Source organism: Lissotriton vulgaris, chromosome 3_1, assembly GCF_964263255.1.
Source record: "Lissotriton vulgaris chromosome 3_1, aLisVul1.2, whole genome shotgun sequence".
Taxonomy (NCBI): domain Eukaryota; kingdom Metazoa; phylum Chordata; class Amphibia; order Caudata; family Salamandridae; genus Lissotriton; species Lissotriton vulgaris.
In genome coordinates this window covers 422,562,122-422,584,292 of record NC_141689.1, presented here as the reverse complement: position 1 = coordinate 422,584,292, position 22,171 = coordinate 422,562,122, and the positions used below count along the sequence as shown (strand labels likewise).

General features: G+C 42.4%; 1 protein-coding gene across 1 annotated transcript in view; it reads left to right on the top strand.

Annotated features, from left to right (window-relative positions):
- DHX29 (DExH-box helicase 29) overlaps window positions 1-22,171 on the top strand; it is a 930,480-nt gene that overhangs the window by 74,943 nt on the left and 833,366 nt on the right. The gene's annotated exons all lie outside the window — the stretch shown is intronic.

Here is a 22,171-nt window from a genome sequence, read left to right as displayed (position 1 = left end):
CTCTAAACTTATGCAGACCAGCTTTAGTTCTACCAGACTTTACTTTGACCCAATCCCCAATCGCAATCTTCCCAGCAACAACCAGCGGAAAACTCTCACCATCAGAAAGTACCCAATCCTTCAACCAAGCTGGAACCATTCTAGAACCTGGAGATCGCCCACGCATAATCTGAAAAGGGGATTGATGAGTGACACTGTGAAGAGTGGTCCTGTACGACCAAATCATGTCCTGAACCAACCGTTTGGGATCTAAATTGTTGGCTAAGGCAAGTTGGATGGTACCTTTGATGAGTCTGTTGGACCTCTCGACCATACCATTGCCCATGGGATTGTACAATGAAGTACAAGAGTGCTTGACGCCACATTTCTCAAAAAAACATTTCATTTCGTTAGAGGTTAACTGAGTGCCATTGTCCGTTAAACCATATTGGGAAAACCCTCTTGAGAAAACAGCCTCTCAAACACCTCAATAGTGGACTTAGTGGTGATATCTCTAAGAAACTCAACACAAAGCCATTTCGAGTGTACGTCAACAACAACAGCAGCAAAACGCATATCTGCAGGTAGGCCAGAAAGAGGACCAATAAAATCCAAACAAAGGTTATACCAAGGTTTCCCTTGATCTGTAATGTGACCTTTACTGCTTTGAAGTCCAACTCTTAACCTCTTCTCACTTTCCTTGCAATAATTACAGTTTTCTACCCAACCTCGGATCACATCATCCATGCCTGGCCACCAAAATTCCTGCTTTATTCTTCATATCGTCATGTTCTGACCAACATGTCCCACATGGGCTAACTTGAAAATATGCAACCTTAAACCAACAGGTGGTACAAAACGATCCCCTCTCATTATGATCTCAGAACCAGAAAGAGACAATTCATCCAAGAGTTTCCAATAAGGTCTAACAGCAACAGGCAACATACTCTCTCTGGAAGCACCTCTCCTTATTAGAAGAATCACTTCCTTCAGGGTAGAATCCTTCTCCATTTCAATCAACCACTGGTCTTTAGAAAATGCACCCAAGGAAGACTCACACACATCACCAACCACAGCAACAGCCTCATCCGTATTAGACTTCTCAAGATCTTGATCAACCAATTTCCAATCAACAGACAAACGAGATAAACAATCTGCCTGAACGTTTTTCCAACCTTGAATAAAAACAATTTCATATAAGTATTCCTGGATTCTGGCAGCAAATCTGGCAAGTCGCGCTGAACCTTTGCCAGCACCACCACCTGACAAAATCTTTAACAAGGGCTTGTGATCGGTTCTCAAAACAAACTTCACACCCCACAAATATACACGAAAATACTCAACACTCCACGCAGCAGCCAACGCTTCTCGTTCTATGACCGAGTAATTCCTCTCAGCTTGAGTCAAGGTCCTAGAAGCAAATGCGACGGTTTTTTCAACTCCATGTTGAAGTTGTGAAAACACCACCCCAATACCAGTTAAACTAGCATCCACAGTCAAAAAGGATTTGCACGCAGGATCACAAGGGGCTACAATCCCAGCATTGCAAATATTGTCCTTAATTTGTTGAAACGAATCCTCTTGCAATTTTTCCCAGATAAATCTACTGCCCTTTCTCAACAATATTCTCAGAGGTTCAGACAAATTCGCAAAACCCTTGACAAATTTCGAATAGTATTCGACTAACCCTAAAAAGGATCGAAGCTGGTCTCTATCTTTTGGCGCTGGAGCTTGACTAATGGCAACCAACAGGTTCTTCTTGGGAGCAATACCACCAGAGGAGATGGTATAACCCAAATACTCAATGCTCTCAGTTAAAAAGACACATTTATCTTTATTAACAGTCAAACCCATATCTTCTAACTTGAAGAGGGCTTGGCGCAAAGCCAAATTGTGGTTATTAACATTTTTCCCAGAGAGAAGAATGTCGTCCTGAAAGTAGACAACTCCTGACAAGCCTTTTAGCATGTTGGACATCATACGTTGAAAAACACTCGCAGCCGAGGCGAGACCAAATGGCATACGAGTGAATTGGAACGTACCTTCGGTAGTAATAAAGGCAGTCAGTGATTTGGAGTCAGGATGTAATCTATTTTGATGATAGGCGCTTCTCAAATCGATTTTAGAGAAAAATCTTCCCCACCTACTGATAGCAACAACTCATTGATATTGGGAAAGGGAAAGGTATCAGTTATTATTTCTTGGTTGAGAGATCTGAGGTCGATGCAAAATCTCAAACGGCCATCGGATTTCAAAGTAATTACCACTGGAGAAATCCAGGGAGAGGCTTCGACCGGTTCAATGACCTTTGAAACCAACATGTCTTGTAATAAATCTTTCAAACCCTGCCTAACAGATAGAGGTACTCTCCTGAGTTTGTGTTGCACAGGCGAAGCATTGGGCTTCAAAACAATTTTATGAACATAGTCTTTGACACAACCCAATTTATCTACAAATACTCTATGGGCAGCATTTAAAATATCTTTAACCTGAATATCACTTTCAATTACCAAGACTACATCAGGTGAATTGGGATTGATCACAATGTTTAAATCGAACTGGTGCATCCAACCCAAAATTGGAGGACCTTCTCTGGCAACATAAACCTTGCCATTGATACTCCTGGATTTAAATACAATAGCACCAAACATGTAACGTAAAACATCAATGGGTTTACCTTGGTACCCAACTGGACTAATGTCTTTTTCGGCCAAAGAAACATCATGCCATAAGGAAGAAAAAGTTGATTCAGGAATTATGGTAAACAAGGAGCCCGAGTCAACCATGAGCGAAACATTTTGACCACAAACAGTAACAAGAGCGGAGGGTCTTGTTAACCTGGGAGAATCATAGGTTACATTAACAAGATCATACTCAAGTTGTTGAATCATTAAAACTCTATTGCTTATCACATTCACTTTAGATTTGAGTTTTTCAAGACTATCAGACGATCTGACTTTATCGCCACTCTCACCCTGTTTGCACATTCTGAGATAGTGACCCTTGCGACCACATTTCCTACATGTCTGGTCTAAAGCATAGCACTTTTTAAAATCTCCTAAATGGAATTGGCTTCCACAACGCCAACACTCTTTACCTTTGACTTTGGAAGGAAAATTGTTTGGATTATTTTTGTTAAAACGTTTCGAAACTGAATTAACTTCATAACCCTCTTCACAATCATCAAACTCAACACTCCCAATCTGTGAAGAAATCTTGTCTCTGCGTTCTAACTCTTTAATACACTTTTGTGACTCTTCAATAACTTTGGCCATGTCTATCGCATCTTTTAGGGAAGGGTCTTTGGCAGCCCACAGCCTTTCCTGAATTTTTCTGTGACGACATTGAACGATGAGCTGATCCCGAATCAGCTCATCAGCCATGTTACCAAAACGACATTTGATAGAAAACTCACGTAACCTGGAAACAAAATTGTCAATACTCTCATTCTCAGCCTGTGGATGAGTATAAAAACGGTATCTTGCCATGACTAAGTTGACCTCTTTAGCAAATCTAGTCTCAAGCCTTTTCAGGGCCTCTTTATAAGTGTCGTCCATAGGTTGACCATTGGGACCCAGAGCAACAGGGAAGTATTTAAAAACTCTCTGACCTTCATTTCCAAGTGTACTCAACAAAAGAGCCTTCTTCCTTTCAGGGTGAAAGTTCTTTCCATCCAGGGCAACAATGTAATTATCCAACATTTCAACCCAGTCCTCCCAGTCTATCAAAGGTGTACCTGGAGAGGATAAAAACATTGGGGGCATAACAATATTTGAAGCCATGATGGTAAAATGAGATTGCCCAAATAAAGGAAGGTACAGAAATGTTAAGACAAAGATGTGCAAATCCGTGTACAAACTTGGAATAAGAAGTGTGCAAATCACCGTAGCAAAATTGTCAACGTATGGCAAGAGAAGAACAGGAACAGCTGTAAGGCGTCAGGCTGAAGTCGAGAAAAACACAGTGGAACGCGGTGAAAAGCAGCAGAAGAGATGACGCGCACAATGCCTATCAGGAGGCAGAGCGTTCCAACACGTAATAATGCCCAAATGAAGTATGCGTTTCAGTGACGCTAGATCAGGGGGGGGTTTGAGCGTCAGAGCAAGACGTGAGCGTGAGTCACGTTGAACAGCGTGAATGCTTCAAGGACGTCAAATGTGGTGCAGTGACGAAAGGCAACTGTAAGGCTTGGAACGCTGGGGGTTCAACAAGCGCGAGGGAAATAAAATTTAAGAGACAGTACCTCAAACGAAGGCAAAATCACTTCAAAACAGGAAGAGCCAAATTTCGGGAAACAGCAGGACACACAGCGCCGAAGGAGATGGCATCCGATCACCAGGTTGCTTTTCAGACGGGAAGTCGTGTAGAATTCCAAACGGTGTGCCGAGTCAAACGAGTCCGTGGCAAATGAAGGACATGAGGAATCCGTCGCCAAAAATGTTATGATGCTTCTTCGCATAAGGAAAGGACAACTCCGACAATTCAGGCCTTTCCAGGTAAGTTTTTTTGGAGAAAGCAACCTGGCATCCGATCACCTCGACAGCGCAGAACAACTGTCAGCTATCGAGTGTCGTATGCCTGACATTCTACAAAGAACACTGAATATGAGAGCGTGCACAGAATATTACGAACAGGTAAGATTCCAACATAACAAAGTGCAACAGAAAATCTACCTCGAATTAATCAAGTCATGCAAGACCACCTTCCGTGGCCCTGCATGGCTTGATAAATCCAGATTACCGCAGCGATTTGCTGCGTATCCTTGCGTTACTCAGCCCCAGGGAGGCGTTCCATGGGTGGGGCATGAATGTTCCCATTTATCCACCCGTGGATTTTGGTGCATTCCCAGATTTACAATTACTGGTAACCCTGGGAATGAGTCAAAGTGCTATGCCTCCCAGGTGAGGCGTAACGAGGAGAAATGTTATTTTTCTGCGTTTTTTTCCTCTTTACGAGGGGAAAGCCTCAGATGATTGTTTTTGTGCACGAAGGTGTCCATTCCTGCTCAAAAACAATCCTGCCTGTAACGCAAACACCCTTTCACCACGAGACATGGGTGCTTGCCATGGCTCTAGGCAGCGAAAAGGGCGCCAACGCTAGGAAAGGGCTGGACTGCGTCAGTATTATAATAAATACTGCGCATTCCTGCCCTTTCCCTTTCACATAGCGCAGCGTGATGGTTTGCTGCGCTGCGTGAAAGCTTCATAAATATGCCCCTAAATATAGTGGGCTAGATTTTATTTTTCTAAATGCCTAATCGGGGACAGAATGCAACATAACTACCAACTAATTTACTCTTGTGTTTTCGTAGTATGAACATTGTTCTTCCTTTTACCTAATTAATCTGCATGCTTCAGAATAGTATTCATTTGTGGGCTCGGTGAATCCTGTAGTACCATTGGCTGTTTGGACGGGTCTCTTGCGCCCGGTACTAACGCCAAATGTCTACCATGACATACCATCGGCCGTTACTAGAGGTCGCTGTGGAGCGAGGCTGCAACGCTGGGTGAAAATGTTGCAGTAGCGCAGGCCGTTACTAGAGGTCCCTGGGGAGCCGGGCTCCAGTGCTGGGTGCGATCTGTGCACTACTGCAGGTGTAGAGCCAGGCTTCAGCGCCGGGTGAAAAGGGTGCTGCAGCGCAGGGCTTCACTAGGCCCCTGTAGAGCCAGGCGCTAGCGCTGGGTGCACTCCGAAGCCCGTTTACTAGAGGTCCCTGAAGAGCCAAGCCCCAGTGCTGGCTGAAAAGGGTGCAGTTTCGCAGTCCGTTACTAGAGGTCCCTCTAGAGCCATACTACACGCCGAGTGAACCGGGCTGCAGTACCACAGCCGTCACCAGAGGTCCCTGTAGCGCCGGGCCCCAGGGCTGAAAGATAAAACGGCAATAAATATTAAGTGGATCTTCTAGAAAACGAAACTAATGTCCATATTCACTGTAGGAAATATGAAGAGGTGAGAGGATAATACTTCAGAAAGTTTGAAAGTGAAATTAAAGTATTTAAACAACATACTCCTTGAAAAACGTTACCATTGCTGCGTAAAAATTGTGACGTGGCAGAGAAAGCTGCCGAACAAGTGTGTAACAACCTAAGGCACATACGAAGACGAAGGCTTAACTGTGCATCGGGGAAACCAGGATCGGCTCATTTTTCCTGTCGTATATCATGTTGAGAAATGGACTGCCGTACATATCAGCGCACCCTGGCAATTTTTGTTCATTAATCATTTCTCTAAGCAACATTGCACTGCGTGCTCGATCATTTCTCTAAGCAACATTGCACTGCGTGCTCGATGGTGCAGTTCCACCGACCGCCACCAGGGGATTCTAAACCCTGGCATTAGTAATTACTGTGCAAGAGTGCACAATTTATTTATTTATTTTATTTATTTATGCGATTTTCTATAGCGCGAACTTTACCCGAAGGTGTCAGAGCGCTTTACATAAGCACCAGATGAGAAACATAAGGATTTAGGATTACATGCGTTACAAAAGAAGGATACACACGGAAACAATTGCAAATGTACAAGATGTAAAGTCACACAAGGAGGCGATACACGTGGATATACTCTAAAATAGTAAAAAGGTCTCCTGCATATACTAGTGATTGGAGTTATCTCTATATACAATATCTCTATATACATAGGGAGGGGATACACATGGATATACAGTCACAGCACCAAGGGAGGGACAGAGAAGGGCAGGAAAGTGAGACAAACCAGAGAGGGAAGCAGATAGTAACAAGTAAGACAGCGAGGACTGTGTCAGAGGCAGCAGGAGAGACAATAGAGAGGTCACTAGGACAGAGGGGGGAGATCAGAGATCGCTAAAAAGGCGGAGGAGAAAGGTAGAAGAAGAAGTGAGTCATAAAAAGAAAATGGCGGGGAACACAGAGGTCCAGGTCTGAAAGTCCAGGAAGAGTGCTGCCATAGCCAGCAAGTCCGGGTGGAGAAAGGCAGTCCGCAGCAACGGTTGTGTGTTTACCATCGTGTGTTTATTATGTCCTTGCTGCAGAGAGAGAAATTCCCTTTAGGTTTGTCCCTGGAAGCGCGTGGTCCGCTGCTCACCTCTGTCCCGATGGTGCTGTACACCCCCAGGAGTCTCCAGATATTCAGGATCGGCTCCGTCGGCCGTTTTCAACACTGGACGCCATTTTAGAGTCAGGCGATTGTTGCCGATCGGGGCTATTTCGTGCTTCAATGCGGTGTTGGGGGCAGCAATCGACTCTCCAGCTCCCAGATCGCCGCTGATGGATGGGTGGCGTTATGACCATGCTCGGTGTGATCGCGGGGCTGTGGAGCGACGAGGTAGAGATTAGGACAGCTAAAATGGCTAAAATGGCTAAAAAGGCAGAAGTGGTAACTAGTCTTTTTATGCTGGGTATCATCACTTGATAGTTAGCGAATACTGCTCTGTAATGTTATCAGGAAAAATCAGGGCCTTATGTACAATGAATTAAGGCAGCGCGGTGCTGTAAGCCTTTTGGGCCTTGCCACGCTGCCTTAATTCCGAACCAAAGGGATTCATTTTATCTGCAACGATATGACTGATCCCTTGCCTCTCCCCTGCGCTGGCAACAATTGGCTGCCATTGTTGCTGCTGTGCGCTGACGCAGGACGCACGGTGCCAGGGTGCCTGACTCAGGGCGTTGCTTTGTTTTTGTTCAGGAAGATGTTCCTTTGTGCACAAAACAATTACAAGAGGTGATTTCCTCTTCCTGTATGTGCTGCAGAATGGAACGCCCCTTTCACGCAAACTGCTGCGTTTAAATGAGCCATATTTACAAGGACACCAAAAGCCCCTTAGGTTGGCTGTACATGTCCTTGCAAATATGGGTCAGCAGGTTTCACCGCTGGTACAGTCTCAAAAAGGGACAAACTGGCTGCGCAAGGAGCTTGTAAATAAGCCCCTCAGTCTACGGGTGACTGCACTAATTTACCCAAGGAACACCAAGGTTTGAAAGTAGAGGAGTCTGGTCCTGACCGAGACAGTCAGTGGAGGTTAATTGACGTTAGCTGGTTGCGAAGCAGTTGACCGAGATCTAAGCAGAGCCACGTGCACTGATCATGTACAGTAAAATAATACTCAAGAGCAGAGGACTTTAAACATTTGTGCTCTGTCCTCCGCCCCCTCTCCCTCCCTCCCCTACCACCATGCCAAGCAATATTTTTTATCGGGCCCCTCCAAAACTGTATGAGAAGGGTTGGGGTTGTGGGAATGGATGGGGCAGGCCTTAGTCCAGGAAGTTAGGCTCATTCGCTCATTTCAGAGGGACTTTGTAATCCATATTAAATGTGGGATTTGTAAAAGAGCAAATGCATCAAACAAAATTGGCAAACAAACGAATATAGCCCTTTACATCACATGTGTTTACAACACATGCGATTACAACGCAGTCGCTACAACAACCGCTTTGTTACATCGCAGTACCATTACAATGCCTGTCGTTTCATCGACTTTCTGTAGGGGGCTCGCTGGGTTTAGGAATAGTATAACTTACTATTCCAACTCTAGTGTGCGCAACTGTAGGGAAGGTGTTAGAATAGTAAATTATAATATTCCTTAGGTTTCAGCTCCCCCTACAGCAAGTTGACAAAATGACTTGCTTTGTATGGTATGCGATGTAACAACGCATTCGTCGGAACGACCGTGTTGTAACGCATGCATTGTGATGGCTATTTCCCCCAAAAAACACTACTTCTCAATCAGGGCAAAATCGGTCTTGGGTTGCTTTTGCTTTGGTTTAGGGAGGACCTGGCCTGCTCAATCAGGCTGGACTGTGCCTATTGTAGCAGGGTCAAGACTGATTTTCATATATGTCTGGGTACAAACTGAAGCCATGGTGGGTGAAAAATGCATCTGCTACTCTAATAGTAATAATGACCTTTAAAAAAAAGCCCTCCTAAATCTCACCCCCTTTCTCATGACATCTCTTAGGATGCTGATAATTTGTACATTAAAACATTAGCTCCAACATAGTGCCCTCCCCTTCTGGGACATCTTTGACAGCATCAGTGGATCTGGATTTCATTCCTTTTCTCCTTCTCCCAGTGGTTGAGATTATCATGGCTCAGCATCTGAATGTGACTGCTGGCCTCCCCTTCGCCACCCCTTTGACTCACTTGAAGGATCATCTGCATGTAATCAGAGATCGAAGTGGAATTTATGGGACTGATGTGCCCATGGAGACCGATGTGCCAATGCTTTTTTAATTTTATAAAAACAGTTCTCATACTTTTTGTTAAACAACAACTGTACCTGGAGAGTTAATGCAGACCTTTAGTTGCCTCTGGCTGAAAATAAAAAGGATGCTGTGTATCCTGTGCTGTGAAACAGAGAGAGCGACAGAGAACTAAAGAAACAGGCCTTTTCACCTTAGTACTTGCTACCTTTAAAAACGTAAATGTGCCCTATTGGTTAATTCTCAAATGCAGAGAATGCTTTTGAGACTGTATAGGCTTTAATTGATGGACTCACTTGAAGCTTTGTGGTGAGAAAGATTCATTCTTTTTGAGAGGTAACACGTTATAATGGACACTTACAAACATGTTTGCACTAGGTAGAGTCTGATTAGGTATTGATAAAATATATACTTAAAGCAAATGGTTTTATATTAGGCACTAAATCAATTAGCAACAGCCTTCCTCATACTGCATGTAATACAATTTTAAAGTAATGACTTGGAGGTTTGCTGTTCTTTCTGTCAAATGCTGGGACCTGATAGCACTATAAATACCCACGTTACTATTCCTTGCTGCGCCAACAAGGGCTCAATTCTGTGATTCTCTGCTCACATACAGACATCTGCAGTTATTGCATTAACCAATTGTGGTTTCATAACATAAAAGAAGGGGGTGCAGCGGTAAATAGGGCTTAACAATCATTTATTTGCTAATAACTTTGTTTAGTTTTACTGATTTGCTCAAAACTTGACAAACACTTTGTTAAGCTTTCATTTGATATTTTGAGTTTCATGCAACTTGTCAAGCGGGAATTCTTAATGGGGTTGTTGCAGAAGCAGGCTTTTCTAATTTATCTACCATAGGAATCTTTGCTGTCCAGTACAGAAAAAAACGCCCTTAACGGAATTATAGCAAATTTACCACGTAAACAAGAATTTTACCCCGGGAAGTGCTGTTGCTTTGTTTGGTGTAAATCTGTTTTGTAGTTGTCGAGGAAAACGTGCATTTCCCAAACTATTTGCTTAATGAAATGCTCCATACGCCAGGACTCAGGAGGTACCACCGATTAAATAGCACTTTTAATACCAAGAACCTCAAAATAGACAGAAACCTTAACTGTTCTGAACTAAAGTTGCTCCAGTTAAATCCCAGGTTCACAGTAAATGTATCAACTGCAGTACCTCTGCATCTTTTTGTACATTATAGCGTGAACTCTGTCACAGCTCCTACTCAAATTTTTGGCTTTTAAACTACTGCTGTACAGTCTGTTTATTCTCCACATTATCCTTTATCAGGCATGTTAGGGTGTCTCCTCCAACTAATCCTTTTCCACTTGTCTCCATTGTGAAATCCAATAAAATAAGATAAGGAGCTTCAGGTTGAATAGATAAGAGGATTTATTGCAGACACACTTCAGCCAGAGCCAGTGACTCAAGCTCATCATAGTTGAATCTCCAGCCTCACTTTAGACCATAAGCATTCTAGAATTGATATGAACAAGGATATGGGAAGAAACCACAATGGGTGGGAAGGAGAAAGTACACATATTGGAACTGAAGGTATCACAGACTTCTACCATGCACTTTGTAGATGGCACTCTCTTGATCACAGAAGAAGATGGCCTGTGTCTCCTGATATTGCTGAACCTCTCAGTTTCCCTCCGCAGAATCAGCCACCCAACTCTCATCCACACCCTAGCGCCTCAAATGGGATTCACAGACAATGTCCTTCACTGTTTCACCTACCTTTCCAACTGACGCCAGTTTCTTCCCTGGCACACCTCCAGGACCCAAAAGATTCCCTATCTTCTATATGGTCACCCAAGGTTCCATCTTCAATATCAATATGGAGCCTCTTGGAGCTCTGCTCACAGATAACAGCGTCAAGATTCACCAATATGCAAATGACAACCAACTCTACCTGAAAGTCTCTTTTGCTCTTCACATTTAAACACATTAAACACTGCCTGCATCTCGTCCAGACCTTGATGTTCAACACCTACCTGAAGACCAACCCAACAAAGTCAGAATCCCTGGTGTTTTCTAGGAACAGCAAGGAAGAAAGAGTCAAACCTGTCTCAATGACCATAACTTTGACTGCTTCGAATCCCAAACTTCCACCAAATGTCAAGTCACTTGGATTGACCTTGGACACCAACCTGGTCCTCAAGGAACACATTGACAAAAAAGAAAACAAGGGATGCCTGGTACCAGCTCTCTCGTCTAAAGAAACAGCAACTATTTCTTCCAGAAACCAACTTCAGAACTGCTGTTCAAGCCCTCGTTCTCTTGCATCTGGATGATGGAAACGCCTTGCTCCATGGTCTCCCAGACTCCACAATGGCACCTCTTCAGGGACATCCTATACACCTCTGCACGTCTCATCCGGGGTCAGAAGAAATATGATCATACCGCCCGTCACAATGGAACTCCATCGGCTTCCCTTTGCCGGCCAACACCATCTTCAAAACCAGCAGCATCATTTACCAAGCCATCATGACCAGTACCCCTGCTTACCTTGAGAACAAATTCAACTCTCTGTACGCTCTTGAACACCCACAACCAGAACATCTTCTGCCTGCAGACTATGAAGTTAAAAATCAGGGCAGCACATCTTTTCCAGGCTCTATAACCATATCCCCATTTTCATAGAGACTACTCAAACGCTGCTTCAGTTTATGAAAGAATTGAAGACTCAGTTATTGTAAGAACATTACATCACAATGTAGTAATAATTCAATAACCAGCTACCATGTACAGCACATTGCTGCCATTTTAGCTAGGTTTGGGCTATAAAAATACCACATACATCCATAATATTTACATACATGTAGTAATACTGTAACCACTGGTACGAAAACATAACTCTCCTTGACATATAAACCCATTAAAAAAGGAAGTAATAAACCTATGCGACAAATAGTGAGACTTAACTGTTGTAAACCATTAAATAACATAAACAGAGATGCCCAGCACCCCAGTCGCACACATGCACCATTACATTATAAAGCAAACAGCACAATAAACCACAAAACAGCTGCAGAAAAAACACCCAATATCATGAACACTCCTTTACCATGATTTAGATAATCTCCCCTGTAATATCAATATTTCACTAGTACATACAATTGCGTATCCACTAATGAATGCACAGGAAAAGGGAGACCATTACATTACCACAAGAAAGAACACCTATTTAGAGTTAAACACTATCACTGTGTAGCATTCATTAACATATACATAAGCAGTTAGAAAAACAGCCTAAAAAACACCCGTACCATAGTATATAACCTTAAAATGTGCAACATATACCTGCAGAACCATTATACAAACATTCAACTATTACTACAGAAGAAGTGATCCACCATTATCTTATGAACTAACCTACTTAACCTATAAAAAAAGATTAATTACTTTTAAATTATATTGTCAAAAATAATTGATCCAGCACAACATATTACCAAAATATGTTTACTTACATTCCACATGATATAAATATCTGTGGTTTGCCTCATTAGAAAAATCATTACTAATGTCATCAGTATTATGCATGATGTTGCCAATGGTATCATTTAGCACACTATGAGTTATCTAATATGTGATCTCCTTAGCTGTGCACAAAGGGGTCACAAGCTACGGTTAGTTTACCAAACTAAAACTGATTAATTTTTTGTGTGTGTTTTTTTTGTTACTATAATTGCATGTTAACCGTTTTTCCCCCAGTATATTTGAGAGATTATTTTGAAACCTACTTTATGGTTTTATAAGCTGAGCTCACATAAATTCACTTTCACCTTTGTTTTTTTTCTCAGAAAAAAAGTGTGTGTGTGTTGATTTTATTTATATATATATATATATATATATATATTAATTAAAGCACTCCGTTCCAATACTCGCCGCTGCCAAGAACGAATGCAGACCCAATGACATGTGCTTGAAGCTGTTTCACCCTGCTCCCAGGGCTTGATCACATGATGATGATATATATATATATATATATATATATAAATATATATATATATATATATATTCGTTCACTCAAAAAAAACAAAGGTTTCAGGGGCGTTATAGTTAGTTGGACATTTCACTCGTACAAAACCATAGAAATTCCCCCGTTATAGTTAGTTCAGCTAATTATAACTCGCGCGCCCACAGTGCACTACTGATGACGTCACATATTACATCACTCATGACATCACTTTCATTTGGACCACCAAAACTATTACTCCAAGGTATCAAATAAATCATTAAATTAAACCCAACTCATTGCTGGTGTTGGATTTAAGGTAACTTCTAATAAAAAAGTGACTTTAAAAGTTACCACTTTGTTGCCCAATCCTCCGGTAGCCTTTCCTGTCTATCTGCAGCAGTTGTCACCTGAGACAACCTGCTGCCCCTCTGCTAGAAAGTGTGAACCACTCCCAGAAACAAGGGGGTACTGGAGGAAAAGATAAGTAAAACAGTCATCAATCTATCGACAGTAACTCTGTCAAATGAAGAAATGAAAACTTTAAGCTTGGGTTTAACTTATTGTCCCAAAAATAATTTTGACTATGCCAATGTGAGAATGGATATCTACAAAGGGGTGCGCAAACTCAAATTGAAAAAATTCTATCAAATGAGGAACACATCTAGCACCAAGGAAAGTCCCAAACAAGGAGGTGATACATCAACATCAATCTGATTAACACATTGGAATAGCTGTGGATTGATCCTTCTTCACAGGATATCTATGATGTACAATCCACAGGCAATTTTGTCAATACCAATCCTGCTATGTTGGCCAAGAAATCCAAAGGATTAACAAATTTTAAACCTAAATCCACTTTCTCACCAATAGCAGTCTATGACTCAATCGATAAGTTTCATGAGATCATTACCAACAAAATTAAAAAGCTAAACAAACTAATCAATATGACAAAAAAACATGCGAGTGTACAGGACATGAAATACCAACAGTTAATGACCAAACTCAAGAACAACAAACAAGTGGTCATACGCAATAGTGATAAGGGTGGCAATATAGTGCTGTGGTCAAAAAATGAATATAGAGCTGAAGCACTGGGACAGCTTAACAACAGGGAATGTTATGAGAGAACTAATATAACTACACTCAAAGCAATGTACCAAACTTACTATAGTAAATAACAACGATGGTGGAAAAAGGAACGTATTAGTGAAGATGAGTACAAGTTCCTACGCAAAGATAATGCAACTATTCCCACCATTTATTTCATTCCCAAAATCCACAAGAATGCCAAGAAACCGCCAGGCCGACCCATTATCACTGCTAGAGACAGTTTGTTGGAGAACACTTCAATTTATGTGAATTATTTTCTACAGGGATTTGTAAAGGTGCTCTCATCCTATGTCCGTGATACAACAGACTTCATAAACAAAATTAAGGACATTGTATGGGGTGAAAATCAATTACTCATAGCACTTGACGTGACATCTCTGTATATGAATATACTACACAGGGATGGTATGAATGCCATACAATTTTATCTGGCACAAAGACCTGATGTACACTTTGAGCATAATATCATGTTGATAAAATGATTGAGTTTTGTCTATCAACAACGTATTATGTTCGATGATCTTCTGTATCAGCAGATTCAGGGAGTGGCGATGGGGGCCAGCTTCTCCCCCAGCTATGCGTGCTTGCACCTTGGCTGGTGGGAGGAGCTGGTCCTCAGAACCCACTATGCAGAGATTATGAAGAACAATGTCATGGTTTGGCTGAGATTTATTGACAATTTGTTCATAGTGTGGCGTGATACCAGAGAACAGGCTGAGGAGTTAATTAGTAATATTAACATCAATTTACTCAATTTAAACTTCACAGCTACTATTAGTGACATGACTGTAAATTTTTTAGATACACAGGTCTTCGTACACAATCACAAGCTGGAAACCCGTCTTCACTGCAAGGAAACGGCAGGAAACTCCAACCTGCATGCCACCAGTGCGCATCCGCGCCATTTAATCTAGAGCATACCCTATGGGAAGATGCTCAGATTGAAATGCATATGTAGCACTGAGTGTGACTTTAAGCTAGCGCAGGAACAGAGCAGGCAGCGCTTCCTTGAGAGAGGATATACATCTAAAATTTTGGAGCAAGCAATTAACAAAACCAATTTGCTCGATAGAAACCTCCTCCTAGCAGACAAAAACATATGTGAGAGTGGTGATTTGGTCGCTTCTGATTTTACAGTACCAACGATACCTGAATTCAGATTAATCATGAACTACAATAGCTAACACAAAGAAATCAACAAGATAGTTCATTCGTGTTGGCCATTTGTTCTCAATGAACCAGTAATAGGACCCCTGCTACCGCAGAGGGTGTCCATTACTTATAGTCGTGCACCATCTATGCGAGATAGCCTGGTAACCACCAATCCAGAAATCATCGACAAAACCGCATGGTTGCAAATTCATAAGGGGTTTATACGTTGCAAAACATGTAAAGCATGTATGCATGGAGTTAACACTACTACGTACCAAACTCCTTTTTGTGATCGCCTACATAAGGTGACTAAGCTCCTCACTTGCAAGAATGAATATTGTATATACGTGCTATCCTGTCCGTGTGGCTTATGCTACATAGGCAGCACGAAATTACAGGCACATAAAAGAATCCTCCAACACCTCCGGGCAATAACAAACGCAGATAACACTCATCCTGTAGCAAGGCACTTTAAAGATTTTCATAAATCAAATAATAAGAGCCTTAGCTACTTTTTGATAGATGCAATACCACCGAGCCGTAGAGGAGGTGACCGTGAAAGTAAACTTAGGAGGCTGGAAACAAGGTACATCTTACAACTTGATACGAAACAGCCTAAAAGTCTCAACATCACGGAGAATCTATACACATGCTTGTAACATGAAGGATGTTTAATTCAGTACTTGCAGAGCTTATTGTTCCATTTCCTCGAAATCCCCACGCTGTTTTTCTCTTTAACTCCCCATGTACATAACTCTATGGGGCAATTTCAGTAACTTCCAATCTGCTGCAGTAATACTCTATGCAGCTCCAAACTCTTTAGACTTTAAAACTCCCCAAGTCCGGATATCTAGAGTCTTTTGTCCGTTGGGTAATTTCTGGTGGGAGTGATGCTATTAAAGAATTGAAATTTTACTTACAGATTAGGATAGATCATTTTTACCTCCAATAGAACAAGTGAAATCCCATTTTGTATATAGATCAATTCATATTTAACGAAATTTTTACAGAGTATTTATATATATATTTGCTATTTTTATATAGATTTATATGGATTTCATGATGTATATTTCTATATATTTAATATTGTATTGTATATATTTATTTATTGACTTATTGACACTTGTATTGGAGATGTAACAAACCCTGTTCCTAATTTGAATATAAGTCTGCTAAGAAATTGGAGCTCAGCAGAGGATCCTCTATTTTACGGTTATTTGTTGATTGAGTGACTTTTTAGTACATAAGTGGCAACTTTGAATCAATAATGTGGAGACAAATGTGTTGATTCACGCTATATTATGTTTCATGTGAGGTTTGGTACCGTTTGCAGTATTATCAAAATATTATTATTATTTTCGTTTTGATATTTTAACACACACCGTTGCACATTGCTCTTTAAGGGTTGAGCACAATTAGAGAGAGTTGGTCTCTTTTCACGTGACTTAAGCATTAATCCAATATATGTGGTATCTGAGTAGGAAGGGAGTAAATGTGGAGAAGGTAGACATATTTTTCATTATCATTTCCTTCTCACAGTACATGTTCCAAAATATGCATTTAGCGGATCATCATTAAGAGCATTTAGCTTTTATATTTGTCCTATGTAGTATGCGAGCATATAGCAAGAATGTTTTTTTAACAAAACATATTTACAATGTGTATTTTACATTTATTGTTTGCTGTGGGGCTGTCGCTACGATAGTATATTCTCCCAGTTTAATTGCATTGGGAAGTCACGTGGTATTAATCACTAATGTGCATGTCACTTTAAAATTGACTCGGTTCTCAATGATCCAGTAATAGGACCCCTATCGGCTGAGGCTGCGAACCGCGTCTTGACGTTGCCAGACAAATACATTATTTTGAGCACCGAAATTGGGTCCGTGTCCAATTCTGCGGCAGGTGGCGCCGGGAATAAAGTGAACGCCTGCTGCATTTCGCGATTCTTCATATATATATATATATATATATATATATATATATATATATATATATATATCAGAACTTCATCCAAAAGAAAGGGACCCAGGGGGAAACGGATGGAAGCGCTTTAATGTGAAATGTGGCAAATGCATTTCGGCGAGTTATTGCCTTCTTCAGCGCCCAAAGCGTCCATGCGGGAATACAGCACACTGCTGGTAAGCACTGCCTTCTTTATCCTCGATGTGACAAGGCAGATTCCACCTCCTTGTAGTTCTATAGCGCACCTGTGTAACATCCCATGCATGTAGGAGACTACCAAGCCCAGAATCCCTGTTGGCGGATCCTTGGAGGTGATGCATAGGGGGTGAAATGTTCTTGTGCGGTGAAAACAGTGTGTGCCCAACAAAAACCAAAAGTTTGATTTGCCGCTTTGCAGATTCACAAATGAGCGCCTCCTCCGGTCCCCTGTACCGCCTCGGAGATACAGGAATCCATGCAGCAGGGATTGCAGTGGCGATGCATGCTGCCCAGCGTGGGGTTGATTGCCCCACTACTACCGGTTCTCCTCCTGTGCTCCAAGGCGGACTTCGGATCAACCAACAACGTTGGACAAGGAAAGAACTGCAAAAGTTCAACACCAGTGAAATCCGGGCCCAAGCGAGGCGGGTGACTCCGTAGTGCGTCTCTGGCTGACGCATCGATTTATGCAACAGAACTCCATCCAAAAGAAAGAGCAGAGACCCAGGGGGAAACGGATGGAAGCGCTTTAATGTGAAATGTGGCGAATGCATTTCGGCGAGTTATTGCCTTCTTCAGCGCCCAAAGCGTCCATGCGAGAATACAGCACACTGCTGGTAAGCACCGCCTTCTTTATCCTCGATGTGACAAGGCAGACTAGTTCTATGGCGCACCTGTGTAACATCCCATGCATGTAGGAGACTACCAAGCCCAGAATCCCTGTTGGCGGATCCTCGGAGGTGATGCATTGGGGGTGAAAGGTTCTTGTGCGGTGAAAACAGTGTGTGCCTAACAAAAACTAAAAGTTTGATTTGCCGCTTTGCAGATTCACAAATGAGCGCCTCCTCCGGTCCCCTGTACCGCCTCAGCCTCGGAGACACAGGAATCTATATATATATCAAGCACTCCGTTCCAATGCTCGCCGCTGCCAAGAACGAATGCAGACCCAATGACATGTGCTTGAAGCTGTTTATTTCGCCCGCACCACCGCCACAACGCGTTTCACCCTGCTCCCAGGGCTTGATCACATGACGATGATATATATATATATATATATATATATATATTTGTTCACTCAAAAAAAACATAGGTTTCAGGGGCGTTCTAGTTGGCTGGACATTTCACTCGTACAAAACCATAGAAATTCCCCCGTTTATAGTTAGTTCAGCTAACTATAACTCGTGCGCCCACTGATGACGTCACATATTACCTCACTCATGACATCACTTTCATTTGGACCACCAAAACTATTACTCCAAGGTATCAAATAAATCATTAAATTAAACCCAACTCATTGCTGGTGTTGGATTTAAGGTAACTTCTAATAAAAAAATGACTTTAGAAGTTACCACTTCGTTGCCCAATCCTCCGGTAGCCTTTCCTGTCTTTCTGCAGCAGTTGTCACCTGAGACAACCTGCTGCCCCTCTGATAGAAAGTGTGAACCACTCCCAGAAACAGGGGACAAAGAGAGGAGTTAGTGTGAGAAGGTGAGACCTCCACCAGCAGGATGACTTCCGGGCAGTACATACCAAAAATAACTTATAGTATTTAATGAAGATGAAAATCAATTTGGCAGTTAGAGGACAATTTGGCAAAAAGAGGATGTCCTAAACATACCCAGTAAATTTGCACAACTGCATTAGATTGAAGAATACCAGAGTGTAAACAATACATTTTTATTGAAATAAAGTTAATAATTCAGAATCTATCACAACTCGAATTGACTGCCAAAACAGTAAAGTACCAAAATCAGGGACAAAAGGTGACACAATTATGCCATTCTTCCAAGGTATTAAGTCCGTAGTTAATTGATTCACAATGTTGAATCAATTTACATTCTAGGCGCTGCAGAATCGTTTACAGATCACTGCCTCTAAGTGGTTGAATAGCAGCTCCAATGATTTTTCATCTGAAGTTGTCTTCACTTTGTTTCTTCTCCAGGAAGTGTGCAACCAGGGGAGGGGAGCAGTAGTGCCCTTGCAGAATATTCCACTACAACTTTAAGGCAATAAAAATGCTTTCTCTGCACTTTGATATTCATTATAGTGCACTTGTTTAAACTTTCTATATGTTTTCAGTATGTCTTCTAATGCCAAATTGACTTTCTTTTTCGTTATTTACTTAACGATATGTTTGTGGTGAGTCTCGTTCTATAACAGTGGTCTTCAAACACATTTTATGCTGTCCCCCTCATATGCCTACTCCATCCCCCCCCCCCCCCCCCCCCCGCCCCGAATATTTTTCCCAATTATTCTTTTGAATTTACAATGTTTAATTATGTCTAGACTTACTTAACTGTAATGTTTGTTAAAACTTTTGAAATGATTGCCAAACATGCTATTCTGGTTAGTTAGGCCTTACTAGCATCTGAAAGTATCTACAGTGTGATTATCCAAAATGGGGGGTGAAGGTTTGAAGAATATTTGGAATCTCTTCCCTTTTGACACATACTCCCAGACAGATATAAGAGGCAAAAGATGTCGGTAACAGCCCATTATAGAGTGGCTTACTCCTGATCATTTGTTTTCAACTTAAAACAGGCGAGGATCAGCTCTGTGATGAAAGCAGTTACTGTTTCACCGAGAGCAGGCAGTAACTCGAATTAGATCAGTACTGGCCTTGTACTGCTTATAAGCAGAGGTCCCTACATCCCCGCCTATATGGAAGCCTAACCAGAAGATTGTGCAGCCCCCTGGAAACCATGGTCCACACATAGAGAGCTAGAGGTCCGACTGGCCAGCAATGACTCAAAGACAGTCACACTCTGTTACTTAGGGGCAGTTCTGCTGCATGGGGCTCTGGGAGTTCAGATCCCCCTCTGAATTAATGTGCCTATAAAACACACCCGGTCTCAGAGGAGCATAGAAAGCATGGTCTCAAACAAGAGGGAGGAAAAGAGTACAATCAAGGAGATGTTAACCAGAATAGAGAAGCAGCAGATGGAGAACTTTAACCCAGTAATCACCTTAAATGGATAGCAAGGGCCTCAAAAATACTGGAGGCACCGAGCACCTGGTAGCCCGCACATATCTAGACAACCTGTTCTGCAGGCTGTACGAATGTATGCCGCAGTGGGGAAAGTGTTTTTAGAAGATTTTTAGAAGATTTAAACATTGTGCTAGAATTGGGAAATGGAGTGGCGTCCATAGAAGATACTGGGGACTCGACCTCAAGAAGACAACATTTAGGAATCAGAGGAGTACCTCAGAGAGAGGAGGAAAACAACATAGCAGCCTACGTCAAAACGACTTTTCTGTACATCCTGCCGAGCCTCATGCTATATAACATCCTGTTAGAGCGGTCACACATAGAGTAGGGCCAAGATCAAAATGGAAATGTGCTCCCAGACATCTCATCCGATATACATTACTTCTGCCAGAGAGAGGACATCATGGCTGCAGTGAGATTCTTAGTACCAGTCTTTTTTTTTTTTTTTTTTTTTAATATTTTTATTGGGTTTTCGATGGGGTAGTATCATAACATATTTTGGCACATACAATGCATGTAGTACATAGGAACTAAAGTATTTCATTTGAGGCAAGGCATTGCACACAATAGTTACGTAGCAAGCATCGGGAAGCAATCAATAATCTCCCTAATAGATGGGAGCTGCCGTTGTGGGAAGCGTTGCTTCCTGGCATAATACTCAAGAGAGGATCTTAAACTGTCAATTTGGGATATAAATACAGAAATGGGCGGGTTGGAGGGGTGGCGAGGGGCAGGCTGGGGCATAGATTACGACACGCTTTGTGGGCTTGGTGATTTTAACTGCAGCAGAGGTACTTACAGGGTAGGGAAAAGGGGTAATTCATGGGGGGAGCAGGTCTCACCCCTTGGTCGTGCATTCATCTGGGCGCACCATACTGGTTTTGTGACTGCGGGGATGTAGCATCATTGGTAGTTGTTTGGCGGAAGCTCATGAGCAGCATGGCCCACTCAGAGATGGGGCGTCGGCGTACCCTACGCACCTCCCCGTTTCGGAGCACTCCTTCCTCTGCAGGACCACATTTGCATGGTGCTCCTTTCCAGACCTCTAGGTCGGGACCCGCAGGTGCACACCAATACATGGTGATAGCTTGCTTGGCCAAAAAGAGGGCCAGGGCTGCGAAGCATGTATGCACCTTGAGCTGCTTCCTAAGCCTAAATACGCCTAGTGAACAGGCTTCCCAGGAATCGATGTCCAGGAATTCTGTAACCTCAGTGTACCATGAATGGTTTGCCAATAATGATGCAGAGTTGGGCAATCCCAGAACATGTGCAAGAGCCCCAAGTTAGGAGTGTGAGGAGGGCAGGCAAATTGTGACTCTGGGATGTGCCGGTGAAGCTTTGCCGACATCAGATAGGCCCGATGTAGTATGAACTACTGTATATTCTTGAAGCTGGAGTTTCGGGAGACTTTCTTTGGAAACTAGAGCGCTCGCTCCCATTCTTTCTCATGGAGTGCCCTCCCTTATTCATCCTCCCATTTTTGGCGAAGTAGGGCGAGAGGGGCGTATGTCAATTCTGGTTTGGCCTTATACAGCCAGGTGATGAGATGGCACCGGGGCCCATAGTTAACACACGTGGAGCACTGGGTGAGTTGTGGGCTCGCCTCCAGATATGTCCCAGAGATGCCAGCAA